General features: G+C 39.5%; 17 pseudogenes; all 17 read right to left on the bottom strand.

Moving 5' to 3' along the window:
- Positions 1-639: 639 nt before the first annotated feature.
- Positions 640-758, bottom strand: LOC127936160 (uncharacterized; annotated as a pseudogene).
- Positions 759-3841: 3083 nt separating this feature from the next.
- LOC127937223 (uncharacterized) lies at positions 3842-3960 on the bottom strand (annotated as a pseudogene).
- A 503-nt stretch (positions 3961-4463) lies between these two features.
- Positions 4464-4582, bottom strand: LOC127936159 (uncharacterized; annotated as a pseudogene).
- Positions 4583-5359: 777 nt separating this feature from the next.
- Positions 5360-5478, bottom strand: LOC127936158 (uncharacterized; annotated as a pseudogene).
- A 3082-nt stretch (positions 5479-8560) lies between these two features.
- Positions 8561-8679, bottom strand: LOC127936980 (uncharacterized; annotated as a pseudogene).
- A 928-nt stretch (positions 8680-9607) lies between these two features.
- On the bottom strand, positions 9608-9726 carry LOC127936461 (uncharacterized; annotated as a pseudogene).
- A 503-nt stretch (positions 9727-10229) lies between these two features.
- LOC127936156 (uncharacterized) lies at positions 10230-10348 on the bottom strand (annotated as a pseudogene).
- A 645-nt stretch (positions 10349-10993) lies between these two features.
- On the bottom strand, positions 10994-11112 carry LOC127936460 (uncharacterized; annotated as a pseudogene).
- A 632-nt stretch (positions 11113-11744) lies between these two features.
- LOC127936979 (uncharacterized) lies at positions 11745-11863 on the bottom strand (annotated as a pseudogene).
- A 929-nt stretch (positions 11864-12792) lies between these two features.
- LOC127936459 (uncharacterized) lies at positions 12793-12911 on the bottom strand (annotated as a pseudogene).
- Positions 12912-13414: 503 nt separating this feature from the next.
- LOC127936155 (uncharacterized) lies at positions 13415-13533 on the bottom strand (annotated as a pseudogene).
- Positions 13534-14310: 777 nt separating this feature from the next.
- On the bottom strand, positions 14311-14429 carry LOC127936154 (uncharacterized; annotated as a pseudogene).
- Positions 14430-14932: 503 nt separating this feature from the next.
- LOC127936153 (uncharacterized) lies at positions 14933-15051 on the bottom strand (annotated as a pseudogene).
- A 777-nt stretch (positions 15052-15828) lies between these two features.
- On the bottom strand, positions 15829-15947 carry LOC127936152 (uncharacterized; annotated as a pseudogene).
- Positions 15948-19031: 3084 nt separating this feature from the next.
- On the bottom strand, positions 19032-19150 carry LOC127936978 (uncharacterized; annotated as a pseudogene).
- A 930-nt stretch (positions 19151-20080) lies between these two features.
- Positions 20081-20199, bottom strand: LOC127936458 (uncharacterized; annotated as a pseudogene).
- Positions 20200-20839: 640 nt separating this feature from the next.
- LOC127936150 (uncharacterized) lies at positions 20840-20958 on the bottom strand (annotated as a pseudogene).
- Positions 20959-22871: the final 1913 nt, after the last annotated feature.

Genomic DNA, 22871 nt, shown 5'->3' with positions numbered 1-22871 from the left:
CTAAACCTGCTAAGATTCAGAGATCGGGCATTGACTCTATTTATTTTTTTTTTTGCAAGATTATTATATAATTTGTGAAAAATATCCAAAAATTTAAAGCACCTGGTATTCCCAGGCAGTCTCCCATCCATGTACTAACCTGGCCCAAACCTGCTTATATTCAGAGATCGGGCACTGACTCTATTTTTTGCCAAATTTATTATATACTAAGTGAAAAAATTCCAAAAGCTTAAAGCACCTGGTATTCCTTGGCGGTCTCTCATCCAAGTACTAACCAGACCTAAACCTGCTTATATTCAGAGATCGGGCATTGACTCTATTTTTTGGCAAAATTATTATATACTAAGTGAAAAATTTCAAAAGCTTAAAGCACCTGGTATTCCTTGGCGGTCTCTCATCCAAGTACTAACTAGACCTAAACCTGCTAAAATTCAGAGATCGGGCATTGACTCTTTTTTTTTTTTTTGCAAGATTTTTATATAATTCATGAAAAATATCCAAACATTTAAAGCACCTGGTATTCCCAGGCAGTCTCCCATCCATGTACTAACCTGGCGCAAACCTGCGTATATTCAGAGATCGGGCATTGACTCTATTTTTTGGCAAAATTATTATATACTAAGTGAAAAATTTCAAAAAAGCTTACAGTACCTGGCATTCCCAGGCGGTCTCCCATCCAGGCACTAACCAGGCCCAAACCTGCTTAGCTTACGAGATCAGACAAGATCGGGCATAGCCAGGCTGGTATGGCCATAAGCGAAGACTGCTGCAAAGAGAAGGCTATTTAAAGATCAGCCAATCTACTCGCCAGTACATTATAAAAGTAGGAAAGAAACCCCAAAAGCTTAAAGCACCTGGTATTCCTAGGCGGTCTCTCATCCAAGTACTAACCAGACCTAAACCTGCTAAGATTCAGAGATCGGGCATTGACTCTATTTATTTTTTTTTTTTGCAAGATTATTATATAATTTGTGAAAAATATCCAAAAATTTAAAGCACCTGGTATTCCCAGGCAGTCTCCCATCCATGTACTAACCTGGCCCAAACCTGCTTATATTCAGAGATCGGGCACTGACTCTATTTTTTGCCAAATTTATTATATACTAAGTGAAAAAATTCCAAAAGCTTAAAGCACCTGGTATTCCTTGGCGGTCTCTCATCCAAGTACTAACCAGACCTAAACCTGCTAAGATTCAGAGATCAGGCATTGACTCTTTTTTTTTTTTTTTTTGCAAGATTATTATATAATTCGTGAAAAATATCCAAAAATTTAAAGCACCTGATATTCCCAGGCAGTCTCCCATCCATGTACTAACCTGGCGCAAATCTGCTTATATTCAGAGATCGGGCATTGACTCTATTTTTTGGCAAAATTATTATATACTAAGTGAAAAATTTCAAAAAAGCTTACAGTACCTGGTATTCCCAGGCGGTCTCCCATCCAGGCACTAACCAGGCCCAAACCTGTGTAAGGGAAACAGGTCAATTTAGCTCAAAGGGAATCATTTAAGATTTTAAAGGGAATTTGAACAGAATCACTGTTTCACGGCTGTTCACGGAGACGCGCCTGCGGTTCAGTGAACGAGCCGTTTAACATCAAATCTGCGCTGGATACTAATATCCAAACTATAGTGAAAACACTATTAATTAGCACAGTAACAAGATCGGCAGTTTAAGACATTAACTTGTAAGCACAAAACACAAGATACTTCTCTTTTCAATATGAATAAGGCTTTATTAGATAAATCTAAGACATATAAACTAATCTAACATATAAACGCACGCACACACACATTCACACAAGTTGCAGGAAGGTCGAAAGTTAGGGAAAGATGAGTTTAAGAGAATGGAAATATGGAATCCCAAGTTAACAGCAATACGTTAAATTGCATAGACATGAACAACCATCAATCACGTAATTAGCGCTCGCATTGAGTTCCTCAATGGGGTTAAAATTATATTAGATACACCAGCACAACAAATATCTGGGAATACGTTGCCTTCGTTTGCTGTGAAAGGGACTCCAGTTGAAAGGGGTATCCCGGTGTCGCTGATTGGCTGGAAGTTCAGTTGGCTGAAGTGACGTCTTGGGGAGCCCGTGCTTGGGCGTTGGCTGAAGCTGGAGTTGTGTGGCTGGTCGGAGTTCAAACGCGCAGACGAGGTCGACGTTACAAAACTTAACTCAGAACACGAAACTCTCAAACGGAAAAGAAAAGAAATAAAGTTTGACGAGACTAGGTTGTGTTCCTTCTCATTGTGGCATAAGTAGCAGCAGGCAGGCACGCTGGAACCGCGCTCAAAGAACAATGACGACTAACCGCATGGCTAGATGCTTATAGCTAAAGCTAGGTAGCAAAGCTACACGCTAAAAGCTAAGAGCAGGCATGACTGATAGCACGAGCAAGGCTGGAACTAAAAGCCGACATGGCTAATAGCAGCAGCTAGACTAGAACTAAAGGCAAAATTTCATGGGATCCAAAGTATTTAAAACTTCCTTGTTGGCCACCCCTCAAATGTTGCCTTGACCAATCAGATATGTTCTTGGGGTGGGTATCATAAATCATTTGTTTATCTTACCAAGCATGTGGTTCTTGCCTCACAGGGTCTAATTTTGGACATGATTCCTATAACATGATTATGATATATTTTACAAATAAATGATTGTCAGGACAATATCAAGCAAGAAAATGTGATTATTTGAATACTAGACATGACTAGGTATCCTATAGTTATCAAAAGACATAATCAATAAGTGATTATACATGATAGTCAAATGTGTGGGTTACACATAAATTAATATGGAGTTAAGCAACGGAATGATTCATTCATAAGTCTTTTTTGAGTTCATTCTGGTCCATATATAATGTATAAAAAGGGTTTCTTTGCCATTCTCTGGCAAAGGACTTTTCTGTGAAGACAAAGGTTTAAAGCCCTTCCCCCTTAGGAATTTCAGTCTGGTTTCACTGGCTGGGGGGGGAAGTCAATGCAAGTATTTAACTTGATCTCCTGGGTTTACATGTGATGTCCAGCGTTGCATTCCAATCACGAACAATAAATTTGACAATCTCTTCTTCGAATTAAAATTGTCAATAATTGTTCTATTGGTGTTAATGTTGAAAGCTGTTGTGTGAACAAGTTGGTTGGTTGGTTATCTTGCTTGGTTCTTGTGGCACTAGAACTGATTTATGACTTCCTGAGGAATTCAGCTCATGTTTCAATGCACACAGCTCTGATAGACTCTTTGATTTGTCTGATTTGACTCATTTCTGCTACACCTGCTTAGCTTCCGAGATCAGACAAGATCGGGCATAGCCAGGCTGGTATGGCCATAAGCGAAGACTGCTGCAAAGAGAAGGCTATTTAAAGATCAGCCAATCTACTCGCCAGTACATTATAAAAGTAGGAAAGAAACCCCAAAATCTTAAAGCACCTGGTATTCCTAGGCGGTCTCTCATCCAATTACTAACCTGGCCCAAACCTGCTTATATTCAGAGATCGGGCATTGACTCTATTTTTTGCCAAATTTATTATATACTAAGTGAAAAAATTCCAAAAGCTTAAAGCACCTGGTATTCCTTGGCGGTCTCTCATCCAAGTACTAACCAGACCTAAACCTGCTAAGATTCAGAGATCGGGCATTGACTCTTTTTTTTTTTTTTTTTTTTTTTGCAAGATTATTATATAATTCATGAAAAATATCCAAACATTTAAAGCACCTGGTATTCCCAGGCAGTCTCCCATCCATGTACTAACCTGGCGCAAACCTGCTTATATTCAGAGATCGGGCATTGACTCTATTTTTTGGCAAAATTATTATATACTAAGTGAAAAATTTCAAAAAATCTTAGAGTACCTGGTATTCCCAGGCGGTCTCCCATCCAGGCACTAACCAGGCCCAAACCTGCTTAGCTTACGAGATCAGACAAGATCGGGCATAGCCAGGCTGGTATGGCCATAAGCGAAGACTGCTGCAAAGAGAAGGCTATTTAAAGATCAGCCAATCTACTCGCCAGTACATTATAAAAGTAGGAAAGAAACCCCAAAAGCTTAAAGCACCTGCTATTCCTAGGCGGTCTCTCATCCAAGTACTAACCTGGCCCAAACCTGCTTATATTCAGAGATCGGGCATTGACTTCTTCTTTTTTTTTTTTTTTGCAAGATTATTATATAATTCGTGAAAAATATCCAAAAATTTAAAGCACCTGGTATTCCCAGGCAGTCTCCCATCCATGTACTAACCTGGCCCAAACCTGCTTATATTCAGAGATCGGGCATTGACTCTATTTTTTGCCAAATTTATTATATACTAAGTGAAAAAATTCCAAAAGCTTAAAGCACCTGGTATTCCTTGGCGGTCTCTCATCCAAGTACTAACCAGACCTAAACCTGCTAAGATTCAGAGATCGGGCATTGACTCTATTTTTTGGCAAAATTATTATATACTAAGTGAAAAATTTCAAAAAAGCTTACAGTACCTGGCATTCCCAGGCGGTCTCCCATCCAGGCACTAACCAGGCCCAAACCTGCTTAGCTTACGAGATCAGACAAGATCGGGCATAGCCAGGCTGGTATGGCCATAAGCAAAGACTGCTGCAAAGAGAAGGCTATTTAAAGATCAGCCAATCTACTCGCCAGTACATTATAAAAGTAGGAAAGAAACCCCAAAAGCTTAAAGCACCTGGTATTCCTAGGCGGTCTCTCATCCAAGTACTAACCAGACCTAAACCTGCTAAGATTCAGAGATCGGGCATTGACTCTATTTATTTTTTTTTTTGCAAGATTATTATATAATTTGTGAAAAATATCCAAAAATTTAAAGCACCTGCTATTCCCAGGCAGTCTCCCATCCATGTACTAACCTGGCCCAAACCTGCTTATATTCAGAGATCGGGCACTGACTCTATTTTTTGCCAAATTTATTATATACTAAGTGAAAAAATTCCAAAAGCTTAAAGCACCTGGTATTCCTTGGCGGTCTCTCATCCAAGTACTAACCAGACCTAAACCTGCTTATATTCAGAGATCGGGCATTGACTCTATTTTTTGGCAAAATTATTATATACTAAGTGAAAAATTTCAAAAGCTTAAAGCACCTGGTATTCCTTGGCGGTCTCTCATCCAAGTACTAACTAGACCTAAACCTGCTAAAATTCAGAGATCGGGCATTGACTCTTTTTTTTTTTTTTGCAAGATTTTTATATAATTCGTGAAAAATATCCAAACATTTAAAGCACCTGGTATTCCCAGGCAGTCTCCCATCCATGTACTAACCTGGCGCAAACCTGCGTATATTCAGAGATCGGGCATTGACTCTATTTTTTGGCAAAATTATTATATACTAAGTGAAAAATTTCAAAAAAGCTTACAGTACCTGGCATTCCCAGGCGGTCTCCCATCCAGGCACTAACCAGGCCCAAACCTGCTTAGCTTACGAGATCAGACAAGATCGGGCATAGCCAGGCTGGTATGGCCATAAGCGAAGACTGCTGCAAAGAGAAGGCTATTTAAAGATCAGCCAATCTACTCGCCAGTACATTATAAAAGTAGGAAAGAAACCCCAAAAGCTTAAAGCACCTGGTATTCCTAGGCGGTCTCTCATCCAAGTACTAACCAGACCTAAACCTGCTAAGATTCAGAGATCGGGCATTGACTCTATTTATTTTTTTTTTTTGCAAGATTATTATATAATTTGTGAAAAATATCCAAAAATTTAAAGCACCTGGTATTCCCAGGCAGTCTCCCATCCATGTACTAACCTGGCCCAAACCTGCTTATATTCAGAGATCGGGCACTGACTCTATTTTTTGCCAAATTTATTATATACTAAGTGAAAAAATTCCAAAAGCTTAAAGCACCTGGTATTCCTTGGCGGTCTCTCATCCAAGTACTAACCAGACCTAAACCTGCTAAGATTCAGAGATCAGGCATTGACTCTTTTTTTTTTTTTTTTTTGCAAGATTATTATATAATTCGTGAAAAATATCCAAAAATTTAAAGCACCTGATATTCCCAGGCAGTCTCCCATCCATGTACTAACCTGGCGCAAATCTGCTTATATTCAGAGATCGGGCATTGACTCTATTTTTTGGCAAAATTATTATATACTAAGTGAAAAATTTCAAAAAAGCTTACAGTACCTGGTATTCCCAGGCGGTCTCCCATCCAGGCACTAACCAGGCCCAAACCTGTGTAAGGGAAACAGGTCAATTTAGCTCAAAGGGAATCATTTAAGATTTTAAAGGGAATTTGAACAGAATCACTGTTTCACGGCTGTTCACGGAGACGCGCCTGCGGTTCAGTGAACGAGCCGTTTAACATCAAATCTGCGCTGGATACTAATATCCAAACTATAGTGAAAACACTATTAATTAGCACAGTAACAAGATCGGCAGTTTAAGACATTAACTTGTAAGCACAAAACACAAGATACTTCTCTTTTCAATATGAATAAGGCTTTATTAGATAAATCTAAGACATATAAACTAATCTAACATATAAACGCACGCACACACACATTCACACAAGTTGCAGGAAGGTCGAAAGTTAGGGAAAGATGAGTTTAAGAGAATGGAAATATGGAATCCCAAGTTAACAGCAATACGTTAAATTGCATAGACATGAACAACCATCAATCACGTAATTAGCGCTCGCATTGAGTTCCTCAATGGGGTTAAAATTATATTAGATACACCAGCACAACAAATATCTGGGAATACGTTGCCTTCGTTTGCTGTGAAAGGGACTCCAGTTGAAAGGGGTATCCCGGTGTCGCTGATTGGCTGGAAGTTCAGTTGGCTGAAGTGACGTCTTGGGGAGCCCGTGCTTGGGCGTTGGCTGAAGCTGGAGTTGTGTGGCTGGTCGGAGTTCAAACGCGCAGACGAGGTCGACGTTACAAAACTTAACTCAGAACACGAAACTCTCAAACGGAAAAGAAAAGAAATAAAGTTTGACGAGACTAGGTTGTGTTCCTTCTCATTGTGGCATAAGTAGCAGCAGGCAGGCACGCTGGAACCGCGCTCAAAGAACAATGACGACTAACCGCATGGCTAGATGCTTATAGCTAAAGCTAGGTAGCAAAGCTACACGCTAAAAGCTAAGAGCAGGCATGACTGATAGCACGAGCAAGGCTGGAACTAAAAGCCGACATGGCTAATAGCAGCAGCTAGACTAGAACTAAAGGCAAAATTTCATGGGATCCAAAGTATTTAAAACTTCCTTGTTGGCCACCCCTCAAATGTTGCCTTGACCAATCAGATATGTTCTTGGGGTGGGTATCATAAATCATTTGTTTATCTTACCAAGCATGTGGTTCTTGCCTCACAGGGTCTAATTTTGGACATGATTCCTATAACATGATTATGATATATTTTACAAATAAATGATTGTCAGGACAATATCAAGCAAGAAAATGTGATTATTTGAATACTAGACATGACTAGGTATCCTATAGTTATCAAAAGACATAATCAATAAGTGATTATACATGATAGTCAAATGTGTGGGTTACACATAAATTAATATGGAGTTAAGCAACGGAATGATTCATTCATAAGTCTTTTTTGAGTTCATTCTGGTCCATATATAATGTATAAAAAGGGTTTCTTTGCCATTCTCTGGCAAAGGACTTTTCTGTGAAGACAAAGGTTTAAAGCCCTTCCCCCTTAGGAATTTCAGTCTGGTTTCACTGGCTGGGGGGGGAAGTCAATGCAAGTATTTAACTTGATCTCCTGGGTTTACATGTGATGTCCAGCGTTGCATTCCAATCACGAACAATAAATTTGACAATCTCTTCTTCGAATTAAAATTGTCAATAATTGTTCTATTGGTGTTAATGTTGAAAGCTGTTGTGTGAACAAGTTGGTTGGTTGGTTATCTTGCTTGGTTCTTGTGGCACTAGAACTGATTTATGACTTCCTGAGGAATTCAGCTCATGTTTCAATGCACACAGCTCTGATAGACTCTTTGATTTGTCTGATTTGACTAATTTCTGCTACACCTGCTTAGCTTCCGAGATCAGACAAGATCGGGCATAGCCAGGCTGGTATGGCCATAAGCGAAGACTGCTGCAAAGAGAAGGCTATTTAAAGATCAGCCAATCTACTCGCCAGTACATTATAAAAGTAGGAAAGAAACCCCAAAATCTTAAAGCACCTGGTATTCCTAGGCGGTCTCTCATCCAATTACTAACCTGGCCCAAACCTGCTTATATTCAGAGATCGGGCATTGACTCTATTTTTTGCCAAATTTATTATATACTAAGTGAAAAAATTCCAAAAGCTTAAAGCACCTGGTATTCCTTGGCGGTCTCTCATCCAAGTACTAACCAGACCTAAACCTGCTAAGATTCAGAGATCGGGCATTGACTCTTTTTTTTTTTTTTTTTTTTTTGCAAGATTATTATATAATTCGTGAAAAATATCCAAACATTTAAAGCACCTGGTATTCCCAGGCAGTCTCCCATCCATGTACTAACCTGGCGCAAACCTGCTCATATTCAGAGATCGGGCATTGACTCTATTTTTTGGCAAAATTATTATATACTAAGTGAAAAATTTCTAAAAACTTAGAGTACCTGGTATTCCCAGGCGGTCTCCCATCCAGGCACTAACCAGGCCCAAACCTGCTTAGCTTACGAGATCAGACAAGATCGGGCATAGCCAGGCTGGTATGGCCATAAGCGAAGACTGCTGCAAAGAGAAGGCTATTTAAAGATCAGCCAATCTACTCGCCAGTACATTATAAGAGTAGGAAAGAAACCCCAAAAGCTTAAAGCACCTGGTATTCCTAGGCGGTCTCTCATCCAAGTACTAACAAGACCTAAACCTGCTAAGATTCAGAGATCGGGCATTGACTCTATTTTTTTTTTTTGCAAGATTATTATATAATTTGTGAAAAATATCCAAAAATTTAAAGCACCTGGTATTCCCAGGCAGTCTCCCATCCATGTACTAACCTGGCCCAAACCTGCTTATATTCAGAGATCGGGCACTGACTCTATTTTTTGCCAAATTTATTATATACTAAGTGAAAAAATTCCAAAAGCTTAAAGCACCTGGTATTCCTTGGCGGTCTCTCATCCAAGTACTAACCAGACCTAAACCTGCTAAGATTCAGAGATCGGGCATTGACTCTTTTTTTTTTTTTTTGCCAGATTATTATATAATTCGTGAAAAATATCCAAAAATTTAAAGCACCTGGTATTCCCAGGCAGTCTCCCATCCATGTACTAACCTGGCCCAAACCTGCTTATATTCAGAGATCGGGCATTGACTCTATTTTTTGCCAAATTTATTATATACTAAGTAAAAAAATTCCAAAAGCTTAAAGCACCTGGTATTCCTTGGCGGTCTCTCATCCAAGTACTAACCAGACCTAAACCTGCTAAGATTCAGAGATCGGGCATTGACTCTTTTTTTTTTTTTTTTTTTTTTTTTGCAAGATTATTATATAATTCATGAAAAATATCCAAACATTTAAAGCACCTGGTATTCCCAGGCAGTCTCCCATCCATGTACTAACCTGGCGCAAACCTGCTTATATTCAGAGATCGGGCATTGACTCTATTTTTTGGCAAAATTATTATATACTAAGTGAAAAATTTCAAAAAAGCTTAGAGTACCTGGTATTCCCAGGCGGTCTCCCATCCAGGCACTAACCAGGCCCAAACCTGCTTAGCTTACGAGATCAGACAAGATCGGGCATAGCCAGGCTGGTATGGCCATAAGCGAAGACTGCTGCAAAGAGAAGGCTATTTAAAGATCAGCCAATCTACTCGCCAGTACATTATAAAAGTAGGAAAGAAACCCCAAAAGCTTAAAGCACCTGGTATTCCTAGGCGGTCTCTCATCCAAGTACTAACCTGGCCCAAACCTGCTTATATTCAGAGATCGGGCATTGACTTCTTCTTTTTTTTTTTTTTTGCAAGATTATTATATAATTCGTGAAAAATATCCAAAAATTTAAAGCACCTGGTATTCCCAGGCAGTCTCCCATCCATGTACTAACCTGGCCCAAACCTGCTTATATTCAGAGATCGGGCATTGACTCTATTTTTTGCCAAATTTATTATATACTAAGTGAAAAAATTCCAAAAGCTTAAAGCACCTGGTATTCCTTGGCGGTCTCTCATCCAAGTACTAACCAGACCTAAACCTGCTAAGATTCAGAGATCGGGCATTGACTCTATTTTTTGGCAAAATTATTATATACTAAGTGAAAAATTTCAAAAAAGCTTACAGTACCTGGCATTCCCAGGCGGTCTCCCATCCAGGCACTAACCAGGCCCAAACCTGCTTAGCTTACGAGATCAGACAAGATCGGGCATAGCCAGGCTGGTATGGCCATAAGCAAAGACTGCTGCAAAGAGAAGGCTATTTAAAGATCAGCCAATCTACTCGCCAGTACATTATAAAAGTAGGAAAGAAACCCCAAAAGCTTAAAGCACCTGGTATTCCTAGGCGGTCTCTCATCCAAGTACTAACCAGACCTAAACCTGCTAAGATTCAGAGATCGGGCATTGACTCTATTTATTTTTTTTTTTGCAAGATTATTATATAATTTGTGAAAAATATCCAAAAATTTAAAGCACCTGGTATTCCCAGGCAGTCTCCCATCCATGTACTAACCTGGCCCAAACCTGCTTATATTCAGAGATCGGGCACTGACTCTATTTTTTGCCAAATTTATTATATACTAAGTGAAAAAATTCCAAAAGCTTAAAGCACCTGGTATTCCTTGGCGGTCTCTCATCCAAGTACTAACCAGACCTAAACCTGCTAAGATTCAGAGATCGGGCATTGACTCTTTTTTTTTTTTTTTTTGCAAGATTATTATATAATTCGTGAAAAATATCCAAAAATTTAAAGCACCTGGTATTCCCAGGCAGTCTCCCATCCATGTACTAACCTGGCGCAAACCTGCTTATATTCAGAGATCGGGCATTGACTCTATTTTTTGGCAAAATTATTATATACTAAGTGAAAAATTTCAAAAAAGCTTAGAGTACCTGGTATTCCCAGGCGGTCTCCCATCCAGGCACTAACCAGGCCCAAACCTGCTTAGCTTACGAGATCAGACAAGATCGGGCATAGCCAGGCTGGTATGGCCATAAGCGAAGACTGCTGCAAAGAGAAGGCTATTTAAAGATCAGCCAATCTACTCGCCAGTACATTATAAAAGTAGGAAAGAAACCCCAAAAGCTTAAAGCACCTGCTATTCCTAGGCGGTCTCTCATCCAATTACTAACCTGGCCCAAACCTGCTTATATTCAGAGATCGGGCATTGACTCTATTTTTTGCCAAATTTATTATATACTAAGTGAAAAAATTCCAAAAGCTTAAAGCACCTGGTATTCCCAGGCAGTCTCCCATCCATGTACTAACCTGGCCCAAACCTGCTTATATTCAGAGATCGGGCATTGACTCTATTTTTTGCCAAATTTATTATATACTAAGTGAAAAAATTCCAAAAGCTTAAAGCACCTGGTATTCCTTGGCGGTCTCTCATCCAAGTACTAACCAGACCTAAACCTGCTAAGATTCAGAGATCGGGCATTGACTCTTTTTTTTTTTTTGCAAGATTATTATATAATTCGTGAAAAATATCCAAAAATTTAAAGCACCTGATATTCCCAGGCAGTCTCCCATCCATGTACTAACCTGGCGCAAACCTGCTTATATTCAGAGATCGGGCATTGACTCTATTTTTTGGCAAAATTATTATATACTAAGTGAAAAATTTCTAAAAACTTAGAGTACCTGGTATTCCCAGGCGGTCTCCCATCCAGGCACTAACCAGGCCCAAACCTGCTTAGCTTACGAGATCAGACAAGATCGGGCATAGCCAGGCTGGTATGGCCATAAGCGAAGACTGCTGCAAAGAGAAGGCTATTTAAAGATCAGCCAATCTACTCGCCAGTACATTATAAGAGTAGGAAAGAAACCCCAAAAGCTTAAAGCACCTGGTATTCCTAGGCGGTCTCTCATCCAAGTACTAACAAGACCTAAACCTGCTAAGATTCAGAGATCGGGCATTGACTCTATTTTTTTTTTTTTGCAAGATTATTATATAATTTGTGAAAAATATCCAAAAATTTAAAGCACCTGGTATTCCCAGGCAGTCTCCCATCCATGTACTAACCTGGCCCAAACCTGCTTATATTCAGAGATCGGGCACTGACTCTATTTTTTGCCAAATTTATTATATACTAAGTGAAAAAATTCCAAAAGCTTAAAGCACCTGGTATTCCTTGGCGGTCTCTCATCCAAGTACTAACCAGACCTAAACCTGCTAAGATTCAGAGATCGGGCATTGACTCTTTTTTTTTTTTTTTTGCCAGATTATTATATAATTCGTGAAAAATATCCAAAAATTTAAAGCACCTGGTATTCCCAGGCAGTCTCCCATCCATGTACTAACCTGGCCCAAACCTGCTTATATTCAGAGATCGGGCATTGACTCTATTTTTTGCCAAATTTATTATATACTAAGTAAAAAAATTCCAAAAGCTTAAAGCACCTGGTATTCCTTGGCGGTCTCTCATCCAAGTACTAACCAGACCTAAACCTGCTAAGATTCAGAGATCGGGCATTGACTCTTTTTTTTTTTTTTTTTTTTTTTTGCAAGATTATTATATAATTCATGAAAAATATCCAAACATTTAAAGCACCTGGTATTCCCAGGCAGTCTCCCATCCATGTACTAACCTGGCGCAAACCTGCTTATATTCAGAGATCGGGCATTGACTCTATTTTTTGGCAAAATTATTATATACTAAGTGAAAAATTTCAAAAAAGCTTAGAGTACCTGGTATTCCCAGGCGGTCTCCCATCCAGGCACTAACCAGGCCCAAACCTGCTTAGCTTACGAGATCAGACAAGATCGGGCATAGCCAGGCTGGTATGGCCATAAGCGAAGACTGCTGCAAAGAGAAGGCTATTTAAAGATCAGCCAATCTACTCGCCAGTACATTATAAAAGTAGGAAAGAAACCCCAAAAGCTTAAAGCACCTGGTATTCCTAGGCGGTCTCTCATCCAAGTACTAACCTGGCCCAAACCTGCTTATATTCAGAGATCGGGCATTGACTTCTTCTTTTTTTTTTTTTTTGCAAGATTATTATATAATTCGTGAAAAATATCCAAAAATTTAAAGCACCTGGTATTCCCAGGCAGTCTCCCATCCATGTACTAACCTGGCCCAAACCTGCTTATATTCAGAGATCGGGCATTGACTCTATTTTTTGCCAAATTTATTATATACTAAGTGAAAAAATTCCAAAAGCTTAAAGCACCTGGTATTCCTTGGCGGTCTCTCATCCAAGTACTAACCAGACCTAAACCTGCTAAGATTCAGAGATCGGGCATTGACTCTATTTTTTGGCAAAATTATTATATACTAAGTGAAAAATTTCAAAAAAGCTTACAGTACCTGGCATTCCCAGGCGGTCTCCCATCCAGGCACTAACCAGGCCCAAACCTGCTTAGCTTACGAGATCAGACAAGATCGGGCATAGCCAGGCTGGTATGGCCATAAGCAAAGACTGCTGCAAAGAGAAGGCTATTTAAAGATCAGCCAATCTACTCGCCAGTACATTATAAAAGTAGGAAAGAAACCCCAAAAGCTTAAAGCACCTGGTATTCCTAGGCGGTCTCTCATCCAAGTACTAACCAGACCTAAACCTGCTAAGATTCAGAGATCGGGCATTGACTCTATTTATTTTTTTTTTTGCAAGATTATTATATAATTTGTGAAAAATATCCAAAAATTTAAAGCACCTGGTATTCCCAGGCAGTCTCCCATCCATGTACTAACCTGGCCCAAACCTGCTTATATTCAGAGATCGGGCACTGACTCTATTTTTTGCCAAATTTATTATATACTAAGTGAAAAAATTCCAAAAGCTTAAAGCACCTGGTATTCCTTGGCGGTCTCTCATCCAAGTACTAACCAGACCTAAACCTGCTTATATTCAGAGATCGGGCATTGACTCTATTTTTTGGCAAAATTATTATATACTAAGTGAAAAATTTCAAAAGCTTAAAGCACCTGGTATTCCTTGGCGGTCTCTCATCCAAGTACTAACTAGACCTAAACCTGCTAAAATTCAGAGATCGGGCATTGACTCTTTTTTTTTTTTTTGCAAGATTTTTATATAATTCGTGAAAAATATCCAAACATTTAAAGCACCTGGTATTCCCAGGCAGTCTCCCATCCATGTACTAACCTGGCGCAAACCTGCGTATATTCAGAGATCGGGCATTGACTCTATTTTTTGGCAAAATTATTATATACTAAGTGAAAAATTTCAAAAAAGCTTACAGTACCTGGCATTCCCAGGCGGTCTCCCATCCAGGCACTAACCAGGCCCAAACCTGCTTAGCTTACGAGATCAGACAAGATCGGGCATAGCCAGGCTGGTATGGCCATAAGCGAAGACTGCTGCAAAGAGAAGGCTATTTAAAGATCAGCCAATCTACTCGCCAGTACATTATAAAAGTAGGAAAGAAACCCCAAAAGCTTAAAGCACCTGGTATTCCTAGGCGGTCTCTCATCCAAGTACTAACCTGGCCCAAACCTGCTTATATTCAGAGATCGGGCATTGACTTCTTCTTTTTTTTTTTTTTTGCAAGATTATTATATAATTCGTGAAAAATATCCAAAAATTTAAAGCACCTGGTATTCCCAGGCAGTCTCCCATCCATGTACTAACCTGGCCCAAACCTGCTTATATTCAGAGATCGGGCATTGACTCTATTTTTTGCCAAATTTATTATATACTAAGTGAAAAAATTCCAAAAGCTTAAAGCACCTGGTATTCCTTGGCGGTCTCTCATCCAAGTACTAACCAGACCTAAACCTGCTAAGATTCAGAGATCGGGCATTGACTCTATTTTTTGGCAAAATTATTATATACTAAGTGAAAAATTTCAAAAAAGCTTACAGTACCTGGCATTCCCAGGCGGTCTCCCATCCAGGCACTAACCAGGCCCAAACCTGCTTAGCTTACGAGATCAGACAAGATCGGGCATAGCCAGGCTGGTATGGCCATAAGCAAAGACTGCTGCAAAGAGAAGGCTATTTAAAGATCAGCCAATCTACTCGCCAGTACATTATAAAAGTAGGAAAGAAACCCCAAAAGCTTAAAGCACCTGGTATTCCTAGGCGGTCTCTCATCCAAGTACTAACCAGACCTAAACCTGCTAAGATTCAGAGATCGGGCATTGACTCTATTTATTTTTTTTTTTGCAAGATTATTATATAATTTGTGAAAAATATCCAAAAATTTAAAGCACCTGGTATTCCCAGGCAGTCTCCCATCCATGTACTAACCTGGCCCAAACCTGCTTATATTCAGAGATCGGGCACTGACTCTATTTTTTGCCAAATTTATTATATACTAAGTGAAAAAATTCCAAAAGCTTAAAGCACCTGGTATTCCTTGGCGGTCTCTCATCCAAGTACTAACCAGACCTAAACCTGCTTATATTCAGAGATCGGGCATTGACTCTATTTTTTGGCAAAATTATTATATACTAAGTGAAAAATTTCAAAAGCTTAAAGCACCTGGTATTCCTTGGCGGTCTCTCATCCAAGTACTAACTAGACCTAAACCTGCTAAAATTCAGAGATCGGGCATTGACTCTTTTTTTTTTTTTTGCAAGATTTTTATATAATTCGTGAAAAATATCCAAACATTTAAAGCACCTGGTATTCCCAGGCAGTCTCCCATCCATGTACTAACCTGGCGCAAACCTGCGTATATTCAGAGATCGGGCATTGACTCTATTTTTTGGCAAAATTATTATATACTAAGTGAAAAATTTCAAAAAAGCTTACAGTACCTGGCATTCCCAGGCGGTCTCCCATCCAGGCACTAACCAGGCCCAAACCTGCTTAGCTTACGAGATCAGACAAGATCGGGCATAGCCAGGCTGGTATGGCCATAAGCGAAGACTGCTGCAAAGAGAAGGCTATTTAAAGATCAGCCAATCTACTCGCCAGTACATTATAAAAGTAGGAAAGAAACCCCAAAAGCTTAAAGCACCTGGTATTCCTAGGCGGTCTCTCATCCAAGTACTAACCAGACCTAAACCTGCTAAGATTCAGAGATCGGGCATTGACTCTATTTATTTTTTTTTTTTGCAAGATTATTATATAATTTGTGAAAAATATCCAAAAATTTAAAGCACCTGGTATTCCCAGGCAGTCTCCCATCCATGTACTAACCTGGCCCAAACCTGCTTATATTCAGAGATCGGGCACTGACTCTATTTTTTGCCAAATTTATTATATACTAAGTGAAAAAATTCCAAAAGCTTAAAGCACCTGGTATTCCTTGGCGGTCTCTCATCCAAGTACTAACCAGACCTAAACCTGCTAAGATTCAGAGATCAGGCATTGACTCTTTTTTTTTTTTTTTTTTTGCAAGATTATTATATAATTCGTGAAAAATATCCAAAAATTTAAAGCACCTGATATTCCCAGGCAGTCTCCCATCCATGTACTAACCTGGCGCAAATCTGCTTATATTCAGAGATCGGGCATTGACTCTATTTTTTGGCAAAATTATTATATACTAAGTGAAAAATTTCAAAAAAGCTTACAGTACCTGGTATTCCCAGGCGGTCTCCCATCCAGGCACTAACCAGGCCCAAACCTGTGTAAGGGAAACAGGTCAATTTAGCTCAAAGGGAATCATTTAAGATTTTAAAGGGAATTTGAACAGAATCACTGTTTCACGGCTGTTCACGGAGACGCGCCTGCGGTTCAGTGAACGAGCCGTTTAACATCAAATCTGCGCTGGATACTAATATCCAAACTATAGTGAAAACACTATTAATTAGCACAGTAACAAGATCGGCAGTTTAAGACATTAACTTGTAAGCACAAAACACAAGATACTTCTCTTTTCAATATGAATAAGGCTTTATTAGATAAATCTAAGACATATAAACTAATCTAACATATAAACGCACGCACACACACATTCACACAAGTTGCAGGAAGGTCGAAAGTTAGGGAAAGATGAGTTTAAGAGAATGGAAATATGGAATCCCAAGTTAACAGCAATACGTTAAATTGCATAGACATGAACAACCATCAATCACGTAATTAGCGCTCGCATTGAGTTCCTCAATGGGGTTAAAATTATATTAGATACACCAGCACAACAAATATCTGGGAATACGTTGCCTTCGTTTGCTGTGAAAGGGACTCCAGTTGAAAGGGGTATCCCGGTGTCGCTGATTGGCTGGAAGTTCAGTTGGCTGAAGTGACGTCTTGGGGAGCCCGTGCTTGGGCGTTGGCTGAAGCTGGAGTTGTGTGGCTGGTCGGAGTTCAAACGCGCAGACGAGGTCGACGTTACAAAACTTAACTCAGAACACGAAACTCTCAAACGGAAAAGAAAAGAAATAAAGTTTGACGAGACTAGGTTGTGTTCCTTCTCATTGTGGCATAAGTAGCAGCAGGCAGGCACGCTGGAACCGCGCTCAAAGAACAATGACGACTAACCGCATGGCTAGATGCTTATAGCTAAAGCTAGGTAGCAAAGCTACACGCTAAAAGCTAAGAGCAGGCATGACTGATAGCACGAGCAAGGCTGGAACTAAAAGCCGACATGGCTAATAGCAGCAGCTAGACTAGAACTAAAGGCAAAATTTCATGGGATCCAAAGTATTTAAAACTTCCTTGTTGGCCACCCCTCAAATGTTGCCTTGACCAATCAGATATGTTCTTGGGGTGGGTATCATAAATCATTTGTTTATCTTACCAAGCATGTGGTTCTTGCCTCACAGGGTCTAATTTTGGACATGATTCCTATAACATGATTATGATATATTTTACAAATAAATGATTGTCAGGACAATATCAAGCAAGAAAATGTGATTATTTGAATACTAGACATGACTAGGTATCCTATAGTTATCAAAAGACATAATCAATAAGTGATTATACATGATAGTCAAATGTGTGGGTTACACATAAATTAATATGGAGTTAAGCAACGGAATGATTCATTCATAAGTCTTTTTTGAGTTCATTCTGGTCCATATATAATGTATAAAAAGGGTTTCTTTGCCATTCTCTGGCAAAGGACTTTTCTGTGAAGACAAAGGTTTAAAGCCCTTCCCCCTTAGGAATTTCAGTCTGGTTTCACTGGCTGGGGGGGGGAAGTCAATGCAAGTATTTAACTTGATCTCCTGGGTTTACATGTGATGTCCAGCGTTGCATTCCAATCACGAACAATAAATTTGACAATCTCTTCTTCGAATTAAAATTGTCAATAATTGTTCTATTGGTGTTAATGTTGAAAGCTGTTGTGTGAACAAGTTGGTTGGTTGGTTATCTTGCTTGGTTCTTGTGGCACTAGAACTGATTTATGACTTCCTGAGGAATTCAGCTCATGTTTCAATGCACACAGCTCTGATAGACTCTTTGATTTGTCTGATTTGACTCATTTCTGCTACACCTGCTTAGCTTCCGAGATCAGACAAGATCGGGCATAGCCAGGCTGGTATGGCCATAAGCGAAGACTGCTGCAAAGAGAAGGCTATTTAAAGATCAGCCAATCTACTCGCCAGTACATTATAAAAGTAGGAAAGAAACCCCAAAATCTTAAAGCACCTGGTATTCCTAGGCGGTCTCTCATCCAATTACTAACCTGGCCCAAACCTGCTTATATTCAGAGATCGGGCATTGACTCTATTTTTTGCCAAATTTATTATATACTAAGTGAAAAAATTCCAAAAGCTTAAAGCACCTGGTATTCCTTGGCGGTCTCTCATCCAAGTACTAACCAGACCTAAACCTGCTAAGATTCAGAGATCGGGCATTGACTCTTTTTTTTTTTTTTTTTTTTTTGCAAGATTATTATATAATTCGTGAAAAATATCCAAACATTTAAAGCACCTGGTATTCCCAGGCAGTCTCCCATCCATGTACTAACCTGGCGCAAACCTGCTCATATTCAGAGATCGGGCATTGACTCTATTTTTTGGCAAAATTATTATATACTAAGTGAAAAATTTCTAAAAACTTAGAGTACCTGGTATTCCCAGGCGGTCTCCCATCCAGGCACTAACCAGGCCCAAACCTGCTTAGCTTACGAGATCAGACAAGATCGGGCATAGCCAGGCTGGTATGGCCATAAGCGAAGACTGCTGCAAAGAGAAGGCTATTTAAAGATCAGCCAATCTACTCGCCAGTACATTATAAGAGTAGGAAAGAAACCCCAAAAGCTTAAAGCACCTGGTATTCCTAGGCGGTCTCTCATCCAAGTACTAACAAGACCTAAACCTGCTAAGATTCAGAGATCGGGCATTGACTCTATTTTTTTTTTTTGCAAGATTATTATATAATTTGTGAAAAATATCCAAAAATTTAAAGCACCTGGTATTCCCAGGCAGTCTCCCATCCATGTACTAACCTGGCCCAAACCTGCTTATATTCAGAGATCGGGCACTGACTCTATTTTTTGCCAAATTTATTATATACTAAGTGAAAAAATTCCAAAAGCTTAAAGCACCTGGTATTCCTTGGCGGTCTCTCATCCAAGTACTAACCAGACCTAAACCTGCTAAGATTCAGAGATCGGGCATTGACTCTTTTTTTTTTTTTTTTTGCCAGATTATTATATAATTCGTGAAAAATATCCAAAAATTTAAAGCACCTGGTATTCCCAGGCAGTCTCCCATCCATGTACTAACCTGGCCCAAACCTGCTTATATTCAGAGATCGGGCATTGACTCTATTTTTTGCCAAATTTATTATATACTAAGTAAAAAAATTCCAAAAGCTTAAAGCACCTGGTATTCCTTGGCGGTCTCTCATCCAAGTACTAACCAGACCTAAACCTGCTAAGATTCAGAGATCGGGCATTGACTCTTTTTTTTTTTTTTTTTTTTTTTTTGCAAGATTATTATATAATTCATGAAAAATATCCAAACATTTAAAGCACCTGGTATTCCCAGGCAGTCTCCCATCCATGTACTAACCTGGCGCAAACCTGCTTATATTCAGAGATCGGGCATTGACTCTATTTTTTGGCAAAATTATTATATACTAAGTGAAAAATTTCAAAAAAGCTTAGAGTACCTGGTATTCCCAGGCGGTCTCCCATCCAGGCACTAACCAGGCCCAAACCTGCTTAGCTTACGAGATCAGACAAGATCGGGCATAGCCAGGCTGGTATGGCCATAAGCGAAGACTGCTGCAAAGAGAAGGCTATTTAAAGATCAGCCAATCTACTCGCCAGTACATTATAAAAGTAGGAAAGAAACCCCAAAAGCTTAAAGCACCTGGTATTCCTAGGCGGTCTCTCATCCAAGTACTAACCTGGCCCAAACCTGCTTATATTCAGAGATCGGGCATTGACTCTATTTTTTGGCAAATTTATTATATACTAAGTGAAAAAATTCCAAAAGCTTAAAGCACCTGGTATTCCTTGGCGGTCTATCATTCAAGTACTAACCAGACCTTAACCTGCTAAGATTCAGAGATCGGGCATTGACTTCTTCTTTTTTTTTTTTTTTTGCAAGATTATTATATAATTCGTGAAAAATATCCAAAAATTTAAAGCACCTGGTATTCCCAGGCAGTCTCCCATCCATGTACTAACCTGGCCCAAACCTGCTTATATTCAGAGATCGGGCATTGACTCTATTTTTTGCCAAATTTATTATATACTAAGTGAAAAAATTCCAAAAGCTTAAAGCACCTGGTATTCCTTGGCGGTCTCTCATCCAAGTACTAACCAGACCTAAACCTGCTAAGATTCAGAGATCGGGCATTGACTCTATTTTTTGGCAAAATTATTATATACTAAGTGAAAAATTTCAAAAAAGCTTACAGTACCTGGCATTCCCAGGCGGTCTCCCATCCAGGCACTAACCAGGCCCAAACCTGCTTAGCTTACGAGATCAGACAAGATCGGGCATAGCCAGGCTGGTATGGCCATAAGCGAAGACTGCTGCAAAGAGAAGGCTATTTAAAGATCAGCCAATCTACTCGCCAGTACATTATAAAAGTAGGAAAGAAACCCCAAAAGCTTAAAGCACCTGGTATTCCTAGGCGGTCTCTCATCCAAGTACTAACCAGACCTAAACCTGCTAAGATTCAGAGATCGGGCATTGACTCTATTTATTTTTTTTTTTGCAAGATTATTATATAATTTGTGAAAAATATCCAAAAATTTAAAGCACCTGGTATTCCCAGGCAGTCTCCCATCCATGTACTAACCTGGCCCAAACCTGCTTATATTCAGAGATCGGGCACTGACTCTATTTTTTGCCAAATTTATTATATACTAAGTGAAAAAATTCCAAAAGCTTAAAGCACCTGGTATTCCTTGGCGGTCTCTCATCCAAGTACTAACCAGACCTAAACCTGCTAAGATTCAGAGATCGGGCATTGACTCTTTTTTTTTTTTTTTTTTGCAAGATTATTATATAATTCGTGAAAAATATCCAAAAATTTAAAGCACCTGATATTCCCAGGCAGTCTCCCATCCATGTACTAACCTGGCGCAAACCTGCTTATATTCAGAGATCGGGCATTGACTCTATTTTTTGGCAAAATTTTTATATACTAAGTGAAAAATTTCAAAAAAGCTTACAGTACCTGGTATTCCCAGGCGGTCTCCCATCCAGGCACTAACCAGGCCCAAACCTGTGTAAGGGAAACAGGTCAATTTAGCTCAAAGGGAATCATTTAAGATTTTAAAGGGAATTTGAACAGAATCACTGTTTCACGGCTGTTCACGGAGACGCGCCTGCGGTTCAGTGAACGAGCCGTTTAACATCAAATCTGCGCTGGATACTAATATCCAACTATAGTGAAAACACTATTAATTAGCACAGTAACAAGATCGGCAGTTTAAGACATTAACTTGTAAGCACAAAACACAAGATACTTCTCTTTTCAATATGAATAAGGCTTTATTAGATAAATCTAAGACATATAAACTAATCTAACATATAAACGCACGCACACACACATTCACACAAGTTGCAGGAAGGTCGAAAGTTAGGGAAAGATGAGTTTAAGAGAATGGAAATATGGAATCCCAAGTTAACAGCAATACGTTAAATTGCATAGACATGAACAACCATCAATCACGTAATTAGCGCTCGCATTGAGTTCCTCAATGGGGTTAAAATTATATTAGATACACCAGCACAACAAATATCTGGGAATACGTTGCCTTCGTTTGCTGTGAAAGGGACTCCAGTTGAAAGGGGTATCCCGGTGTCGCTGATTGGCTGGAAGTTCAGTTGGCTGAAGTGACGTCTTGGGGAGCCCGTGCTTGGGCGTTGGCTGAAGCTGGAGTTGTGTGGCTGGTCGGAGTTCAAACGCGCAGACGAGGTCGACGTTACAAAACTTAACTCAGAACACGAAACTCTCAAACGGAAAAGAAAAGAAATAAAGTTTGACGAGACTAGGTTGTGTTCCTTCTCATTGTGGCATAAGTAGCAGCAGGCAGGCACGCTGGAACCGCGCTCAAAGAACAATGACGACTAACCGCATGGCTAGATGCTTATAGCTAAAGCTAGGTAGCAAAGCTACACGCTAAAAGCTAAGAGCAGGCATGACTGATAGCACGAGCAAGGCTGGAACTAAAAGCCGACATGGCTAATAGCAGCAGCTAGACTAGAACTAAAGGCAAAATTTCATGGGATCCAAAGTATTTAAAACTTCCTTGTTGGCCACCCCTCAAATGTTGCCTTGACCAATCAGATATGTTCTTGGGGTGGGTATCATAAATCATTTGTTTATCTAACCAAGCATGTGGTTCTTGCCTCACAGGGTCTAATTTTGGACATGATTCCTATAACATGATTATGATATATTTTACAAATAAATGATTGTCAGGACA

Source organism: Carassius gibelio, chromosome A19 (assembly GCF_023724105.1).
Source record: "Carassius gibelio isolate Cgi1373 ecotype wild population from Czech Republic chromosome A19, carGib1.2-hapl.c, whole genome shotgun sequence".
Classification (NCBI taxonomy): Eukaryota; Metazoa; Chordata; class Actinopteri; order Cypriniformes; family Cyprinidae; genus Carassius; species Carassius gibelio.
Note: the sequence above shows the minus strand (reverse complement) of the source record. Positions and strands in the feature narration are given on the sequence as shown.